Source organism: Protopterus annectens, chromosome 1.part1, assembly GCF_019279795.1.
Source record: "Protopterus annectens isolate FY-2018-M chromosome 1.part1, PAN1.0, whole genome shotgun sequence".
In the NCBI taxonomy this organism is placed as follows: domain Eukaryota; kingdom Metazoa; phylum Chordata; order Ceratodontiformes; family Protopteridae; genus Protopterus; species Protopterus annectens.
Window position 1 is genome coordinate 210,272,353 of NC_056726.1, and position 10,034 is coordinate 210,282,386.

The following is a 10,034-nucleotide window of genomic DNA, read 5'->3' on the forward strand; positions in this document are numbered from 1 at the left end:
GCAGACTGTTGGACGGGGTTTGGGCAAGCCTTGCTACTGTGCATCGGGGTGGGGGGGAGGTACTGTAGTAAAACAATGCCCATTAGTGCATAAATAACCTAATCCTTAATACTGCACTAAAACGACAGAAATTCGCAAATGAAAGACTATTTTTTATGGCAAGTCTGCTTTTCAAATATTTTAAGGTTTACTCTATTAAAACCAAATTAACCTTTTTAGAGCTCTAGAATAAACATTGTGGTCAAGCACAAGGGCTGAATTCAGACAAAAAATGATACAGTATCACAAACAACATATTAATATTGTTTCATGTCCTGACAACATACAAATGAGAGTCTCTTTATTCTTGCATGCTTATTTTAATGCTTCAGAAGAAGTATTGATTTATTAATCATGAAAAAGCGGAAAAACATCTTTAACTGATATGGTACTTTGATTTGTTTGCACATTTAGTGAGATAAGCATTTTTTTCTGCTTTTTTAAAGTAAAGTATTTACTAGCATAATCATCTTTTGAAATCTCCAACATAAACTTACTTTGAAAAGGGACAAGGAGTGGAGCATATTTTGTGTCCATTTTGTTTACTGATATGAAAGAAATACCTTTAGATGGATTCTATATATATTTCCTTTTCCTGGGCATAGATTGTTCTAGTAGTTTCTAAAGATCGTCTAGCTAACCATGAGCCAAATATTTTGATTTTTTTCCTATGCAGTGGAACTGATTTTTCTTCTCCTTTCAATTAGGAACATAGGAATAAAGGAACATAGGAACAACAGTAGGCAAGTGATCACAGGGATCATAAGAGGGCTAGCGTTATACATCTTTAAGTAGGAACACTTAAAATTTCTTCTAATCCATTGCCAGTAAATAAAAGCTCTGTCTGTTAATACTAAATAGAAAACAGTAGACTGTATTCAAAAATAAGTATGGACATTTATAAAAGAAATCTATCTACATTTGGACTAATACATTAGTTAATGTTCCCTTTACAACATGAAAGTAGTAGAAAGTAATATTAGGTTTCATATCATCTTTCCTTCCTATGCAAGTAGTAGAAAATAACTTTTAGGGTTCATACTGTCCTTCCTTTCTGATTACAGTATGAATTTGCATGTCTGAATGTTGTGTTCCAAAGAACAATGCAATATTCCTGGAATTTTTGGTGCACTATTAAAGCACAACTCATTCATGTCATTGGAAAAATAATCATGGTTGTGATCTACTGTCACAAATTTAAATTATTGAAGAAACATAAGGTTGTACTGAAACACACATGCACTCATTGTGCCCACACACACACACACACACACACACACACACACACACACACACCTGCACCTGCACCCTGCCATGTGGGGGCTTCACCTCCACGTAAAAACATAATGTGCATGTAGAGAAATATCAGGTGCAGAGTAAGTGAAAATGATACTTTAATTGTATGTTTGTTCACAGTCAGAGAAAGGGTATATGTGTAAAAATAGCACTCATTTTTTAAATTGTTGCACGAAGAACTTTTTTATCTAGTTCTTTAAGAATTGTGGAAAAATGATTTGTTCATTTATGTTTTTTGCTCATTATTTAAAAGGCCGAATAGGTACATAAATGAATGACACCAGGTAGAGACATACACGTTGAGCAACTTTTACTTTCATAGGACCCCAGTGTTCTAGTTTACTGTTATTGGCCTTTAGTTGCTAGACATGAAAAAATGACATTTTTCTTTATTCAGCTGATTGCACATCAATTTATATCATAAAAACAGTTAATTTGTAGGGATTTGTGTGTCTGATCATAACCAGCTTATTATGTGTTCAAGACATGGATGCTAAGAAATTCACCCCAAGAGCGAATCTCAACAGGTCAGTCTAGGCATACATGTTGAAAACACATAATGATGGTTATGACTCGAGACTCGATTATAATGCCTTGCAGAGAATGGAGTTTTATTTTCTCCATGTACTTCCAGTTACAGGAAAAAAAGTTTAGGAATGTAAAATCTTTTACCAGCTTTGAAAGTTGGCAAAGCAGATAGCACTGTCAAATAGAGAGCAGCACGGTCTCACTTTCTTTGCTTAAGAATTCTGGACAAATCCAAAAATAAATGGCAGAGGAGATAAAAGCAAAATCAGGGACAGTTTTTAAATATTGCTTTTACTTATTTAAAAAGTTATTAAAAGCATCAATATGCATTTTCTGAACAATGTACTATGAAAACTCTAGTTTCTGTAATCCTCACTGATTTATCAGAAAATCAAAAATTTACAAGAGACAGAGTGAAAATATGAGACAAACTCAGGGACAGTTGAGAGGCATGAACAACAGACAGAAACAATCTCCGGGATTCAGGAATGGCAAAATTCCTTGCAGGAACAGTGTAGCTGCTCCTGCATGGAATATGGCCACCATGCGATTCAGGATAGTGCTGTTTTCGCGTGCACGAGTGGCCCTACACTGTTCCTGCACGGAAAACCAGAAATACGCAAATCACGTCATTTGCTGGTGAAAACCATGCAGATGAGGTGATTTTGTGATCCACCAAGCTGCCAGGTCTCCGTGCTAGAACAGTCCCCAGAATTCAGCAAACTCTGCAAGAGCTGCTGCAGGCAATATGGCTGATGTGCGATCCAGGAATGAGCTCTTGGGACATGCATGAGTGCTCCTGCACTATTCCTGAATGGACACAGCCCCTGTATGCTAATTACCTAATTTGCTGGTGAAAACCATGCAAATTAGGTGAATTAGTGATCCAGGAAACAGGCATCCGTGCAAAAATAATGTAGACTGCAGAAATGTATTCAGCCAGCAGCTGAATACATTTCTGCAAACTACAGAACGGAGGCATGACAGCTCGTGAAAAAACATATATTATAAGGGTTGGGCATGCCAAAGTCCAAATATATGTCCATAGGCATGAAAATGAGTTTCAAAATTATAAAAAATAACTTTTTTTTTTTGGCCGATTTTGGACGTTTAAGCGTAGGGCAGCAGTGTGCAAATGGGATCGTCCCGAAAATAATAAAAAAGCTGGAAATAAGCTTTTAAACCAAAATCATCATTTTGCTATAATAGTCAATGGCATGCATAACACAACAAGACCATGGAATAGTGGTTGCTAAGAGGAAAGGCTGAGTGTCAGTTTAGTAACCGTGCATTAGCAGTCAATTCTATGCAAATAAGGAGATTGATACTGACTCACAGATTTCCCCTCAGTGCTAGCTTGCACCCAACCGAGTAGGTGCACTAATACCATGGTGTAAGCCTAAGAGCTAGATGACTTCATAAGGGGCTGTATCATGCATGTTGTAAGCTTATTGGAGCTCTGTGGCCAGTGTTTGCCCTTAGCTAAGCACAGCTAAGGAAGGAGGAGTGTTTAAGGCTGCCTAGCAGTGTTTACATTGCCTAAACAGGTGTGCGCAACACGCACCAGGTTTTAAAAATAAATAAATAAATAAATAAAAACAGGAAATAGCAGCTCCATTCACATCTGAGCACTGGGTTTGCTCTGTGCACCTCGGGGCTTAAACAGAAAGGCAATGGGAAGGGAAAGCAGCAGTAGGAAGGTAATCAAGGAGAACTAGCATAGCTGGCAGGTGAAATGTATCAGAATCAGCCAATTACACAAGCAGTAGCCCAGCCCAGCCCAGCACACTATTATAAACTATGCAAACACCTTTCCCTCTGTTTTTTCCCACAAACTCTACACCACCGGTGTGCACAAATGGGGAAAATTTACCTAACAAAAGCAACAAAATGATAGGGGCTGCTTTTGCTCTCATAAATCAATATGTGGAAGAGGCTGAGGGTGGTGAGGATGACAATGCTGATGACCAACCCACAGTGAGGAGAAGGAGAAGAGTGTGCAGACCCAGGGTAACCTACCAGGGCTACATGAGCAGGAGATAATGGAGCACTATAGGGTGGACAGAGACCCCCTACAGCAAATTGTTGAGAGTGCCGGCCATGCCTCACACACAGAACCAACATAGGGGAACCCATCCCAGTGGATACAAGGTATGTGTAGGCTTAAGAATACTAGCCACAGGTACCTTTCAAAGGCCAACTGGGGATATCATGGGGATCTCACAGGCATCAGCATCCAGGGTACTCAACCAGTTCCTGGATGCCAAGTCAGCACATGTTGGTGAGCACATATATTTCCACAACACCCGTAAGGCGTTGACCAGCAATATGCGCCTCTTCCACCAAATAGCAGAATGCTCTGAGGTAGTGAGTGCTATAGACTGCACGCACATACACATCAAAGCACCACCTGGTGAGCGGGGTAGGGTCTACATAAACCGCAAGGGCTTCCCCTCCATCAACTGCCAGGTTATGTGTGATGCCCAGGGCATTATAATGAAAGTGTGTGCTGGCAGCCCTGGAAGCTATCACGACTCCCACATCTGGCATATGATGCAGCTGTACCAGAGATTTGCCAGTGGGGACATCCCATATGGCCACCTAGTGGGGGATGCTGGTTATGCACTGGAGCCGTGGCTGATGACACCCATCAGAAATGCACACACACCCAAACAAGAACTCCATAATGAGGCACATGCACAAACCAGAATCATAATAGAGCATGTGTTTGGGATGCTGAAGTCACGGTTCTGGTGCCTGGACATATCCGGTGGGGCCTTGCAGTACTCTCCAGCTACATGTACCCAAATTGTCATTGTATGTGCCATGCTACACAATATGATCCTGCAGAAACAGCTGCAGCAGGAACAGCATGGGGCAGGGCCACACAGCCCCCCACCATTGCCAAGGCCAGCACAGGCACAGACTGACTCGGAGGAGAAGGAACAACCTGAGCTTGTCCCTGTAGGCAGAAGGAGGCATGCTCAGTATGCAATGGCCTTGGCAAAGAGGCAACGCATAGCACATACACTGACACGGTAGGAACCCAGGGAATGACACCTCTCTCTGACTCACACATACAGTAAAAGGGATCCCAAACATGACACTACCTGTGCTTAACCATGTATAGGGTGTGTACTATGTGCATCCGACATAGTCAGCCCTCCAGCACCATCCTCAGTACTGGCACAGTCACAAGGTAAGTCACTCACCCTATCAATTGCTGAATGGAGTAGTATGTTCTGCTTCTTGTATCTATGGTACGGATGTAAGCATGGTAGGGAATCGAGTGCTGCATGGGATGGCAGCAGATACTGGACACCTATATGGGCAGCATGAAATCCATAACAAATACTGGTGTCAACATAGTAGGCAGTAACTAGACAAGGTGACAAATCCCACTGCAGGACATGTGGTGGACTAAATGTATGTCCATAGGACACACACATGCATGTTAGTGAGGCTCACATACCCAACAACAGTCTCAGCCAGCAGGACAGGTGTAAATGACCACAAAGAAAGGCTGTGCTAAGGCCTACGATTGATGGCAAAGGAGAACAGCCCCCCTCCAGACCTACACAGACAGACTACAAATGGTCAGGGAGTTGGATGTTAGTTCTGAAGGGTAAGAACTCTGAAACTGAACTGTAGGTCAATAAAACTTAAGATCTGTACTCTACTGATATGCCTCCAGTCTGCATGATAGGTCAGAATACAGAATGAAATGGAAGTCAACAGAGTACCTGAAATACCAGTACAGTCATAGCAAATGTTTACAGTTGTCATATGTGCCCCCTCCACCACAATCCTATGTAGAAATGTAGTAACATGTATGTGTGGGTATAATAACAGGGGAGCACAGATTACCTGAGCTGGCCAAATTAACAGGATAGATTGTTGCACATGTACAATATTCAGGGGTCTGTATGTTAGGTTGTTGTGTGTTGTATATTGTGTGGAAGTGGTCAGCATGTAGGCATGGAGGGTTGTGTCCAGGTGGCCTATGGCCAGTGCTGTTGATGACAGGACCAAGTTTTGACAACTGCAGTGCCAAACACAATGCATCCCAGCAAGACCCAATCCAGCAGTAATCCATACTAATCTGTCACCATCTGAAGGATGAACATGCATACCTCTCAACTGTACAAATTTTCACAGAATGTCCAGATTTTTTACTCATATGTTTGGTGAGTTCCTCCTAAAATCTGTACTTTTCTGGCAAATAGCTGAGGATTGAAGTCATTAAATAATGACAACCATTTGTGTTTAAGACTCCACATCCTTCGGAAAATTAATGCTAATACAAGACCTATTATTCTATCAACTTTCTAAGTTTGTAAGAGCAATATTTAAAATCTGTCCCTATTTTCCCCCCATCATTTTAGGCTTTGTCCAGATGTTTTGCTTTAAGAGATTGAGAGGTATGTGGACATGGCATGAATGTGGGCCCAGACATACACACAGTACACAGGTGTATGTACGCTAGACATAGAGTGTATAAAATGTTACTGTCAAATGGACACACCTTTGGAATTTTACATACAGGTTAGCAGTACAGTAGTTGTCTGTGTAGAATGGAATACTGATGTAGTCTGGCCAAACACTGGCAGACCACAAAAGGCACAGTTACGAAGTACTGAGAAACCGCTGATGTCCCTGCACAAGCCAGCATAAGGGGAATGCCCCATGTATATCTGTGAGTCAGCTGCAAGAAGCTTCCATAGCACACATGCACTCAGCTCACCCCACCATCAGCCACAGGTCATATCCCTGCTGTTGGGAATGAGTACAATATGACCCCCACGTCTGTATGGGAATACCCACAGAATGCAGCATGCTGAAGAGGTGTCCCATGCAGGTGTGTCCCTAGCTATAAGTAGCACCCTGCCAGCATCCACACCAATGGATTAATTAGGACAGAGACTATTGCCATTAACACCTTGCACACCTACCCTGTCACCCCAGGGGAATCCAGTGACTTGCAGCCTGGGACTGTAGGAGTGACAGAATGCACTGGCCTGCTACAGATGGCCTGCATCACTACCAAATGCCCTACAGTCCTCACTCAAAGGCCTGTGTCTCACCTGTACAGCCAATATGTGTTATCTCATGGAGTCCCAAATAACAACATAACACAGTCCACAGAACACAAATGCAAGGTCATGTCGACAAATCCCAGTAGCATGTCCGCCATGTCCTACTGCATGAACTGTGGACCAACCCTAAATATTGCTGAGATGAAGTGATACTTATCAGATATCACTTGCATAATGTTAGGAAGAGGATAGAATAACAAGGGGGCTAGAAGCATGGATGCCATGGAGTGTGTGAAGTCTGAAACTCTGATGTGTGCCCATACTATCCCTGCCTGCAAACCCAGGAATGGGTGGCTACAAACCTGCTTGTAAACCACAATTTGAAGGGGAAATGACAGGATATATGAACCCTGCCTCTGAGTAACCTGTGTGAATCTGTACAGCTGAGAGGTATGGCCACAGCAGGATATGGCAATTCTGTCACGTCGATAGATGTACAAGCATGGGATCCTCAGTCACCACAGTACCAAGGTGCTGGACCATTTACACACACCCATCAGCAAATCTCTGCAGCTCCCCCTCCAGAATGGCATGAGTGTGCAAGAATATATAGGCTGCAGACCACAATACTGGACACAGATTCATTCATCTTGTATTCCCCAGGAAATTACTGTGAGCAAATAAGTATATCTGTCAGTAGTTGATGACATAATATATCACAGTGTAAAACAGTACATATGTCTGAATATCTCTGCTAACACCAAAACCATGTAGCAGAAGCAACACAGACACAATTAGTTACACTATCCCACTATCCTTTGCCCACTGTGACTCCATATTGATAACCTATATACAGATATCCTGCAGAAATAGGTTGCTAGCTGTAGGTGTAGAGCACAAATGCCTGTGCTGGAGTACAACCTACCTAGAATGGATTCACACATTCAGTACAGAAGGTCATACTAGGCATGCTCCCACACTTGGAGAACTGAAGCCCATGTCTGACAACAAAATACAGAAATGTCATACTGGGCATGCTCCCACACTTACAGAAATGAAACCCATGTCTGACAACAATAGTGGACTATACATATCTGTGAGTCGCAGATGTCTGCGCACACACACCACATTGCACACCAGTCATGCTTTGCACACACATCAGATAGGAATACACAGATATATCCAAGGACAACACACTATAATAGGTCAAACATATATAAACAGAGATGAGGGGATGAGAGAGACAGACAGTGACAAAGAGCTTCCCATCATGAGGCCTGTCCCACTCACCACACATCCAGTTGGCCGATATCACATGATATGCCAATGTCTATCACTGTAGACATTTGCTTCTGGTAACCCTCAGCACTATAGTGTCTGTGGTGCTTGTGATAATTGTATAACATATAAGTACAAGTCATTATTCATCTAGCAGTCGTATACACAGTCCTGTCAAATATAAAGTTGTGTGTGACTGAGTGTTGTGTGTGTGTGTTTCCAGATGAATGGTTTATGGCCTATTCACACACTGCACTCCCCATTGCCCTAGTTTAGCTAGCCTGCTGATGTCCATCACCTTAAAATACCCTTTTGGAAAATAATCTTTTATATAATCTCTGTGGCTCATGCAATAACTGTATAATGCTATAGTGTGATGTACTGGTTAGGTAGGAGTTCTAATCCTGGACATGGCAACTGTAAAACTCTGTGTGTGCTTGTAGGGATCAATGATTTTGAGGCCATTCATAGACACTACACCTCTCATTGCCCTACTTTAGCAAGCCTGCTGATGTCAGTCACCTTTTAATACCTCCTTGGACAAGATTCACTCCTGTAAGCTCTGTGGTGTGTGCAATAACTGTGTAATGCTATAGTGTGATGTACTAGTTAGGTAGGAGTTCTAAAGTTCTAATCTCAGACATGGCAACTGTGAAACTGTGTGTGTGTGTGTGTGTGTGTATGTGGATGTGGGGAGAGTAATACTTTTGAGGCCATTCACAGTCACTACACCTCCCATTGCCCTACTTTAGCAAGCCTGATGATGTCATCTACTTGAAATATACCTTTGGAGAAGAGCTAGCCCTGTAAGCTCTGTGGTGTATGCCATAAATGCGGACCAATATAGTAGCAGTAACTACACAGCTATGGGTTTGAATCTCATCTGTGGCAAGTGTTTGTGTGTGTACCTCAAAGGTTCATCCCCATTTACAGCCAGTACACATCTCAGAGCCTGACTTTAGCAGCCCTGCAGATATCATCCACCTTACAAGTATCTGTTGCGAAGCCTATACCATGTCATGTCAGTGGTGCATGTGGTAAATGTGTAATATAATGGTCTGTAAAGGTTGTTAGATAGAGGTTTGAACCTCACCCCTGGCAAATGTAAATGAGTGATTAGGGTAAAATTATTTTTAGGATCTCTCACCCACTACATCACCCAATGCCAGTATTTACAAGGTCTGGTGATGTTCCTCACCTTAGAAGTACCTTGGGACAACATTCATTCAATAAGCTCTGTGGCACATGCGATAACTCCAGTACACTGCAGTCGCAAAACATAGCTAGGCAGGGGTTTGAATCTCAGTACTGACAAGTGTGTGTGTGTCATCAGTATCCTGTGTGGAGGTTGCTGTGATTGTGTAATGACAGGATGCATTGTGGGGTGGGTTTTGCTAAATTATTATATTGAGGGCCTACTATATGTCACAATGTCCACCTTACAAGGAAAACAGATCTCAAATAGCAGAGAGGCTGGTGTAGACAATCCATAGCCCTATATGTGACATTATGGATCAGTGAACAATATAGGCAACCCTTCTATTACTCAGAGAACACTCTCCACCCATGTCTCATATACAAACACACTTTTGCTAAACAACAACCACTATATTGGTAGTCCCTGCATATTGCCCAGAGATAGTAAACACGGTGTGATTGCAGTGGACTATATGCCTGTTGACCACAACAGTACCACTGACATCAGAATGTACTGTGATGTGTAACATCTCCTGACTGAGTGTGTGTTATCCAGCAAGTAAAAGGATATGGCACCCTGTTCCATCCCTACAATAGGCAAACAAATGCTTACAGTGGTCCTTTGCTATGTTCCCCACTGGACTCCTGCAACAACTGTAG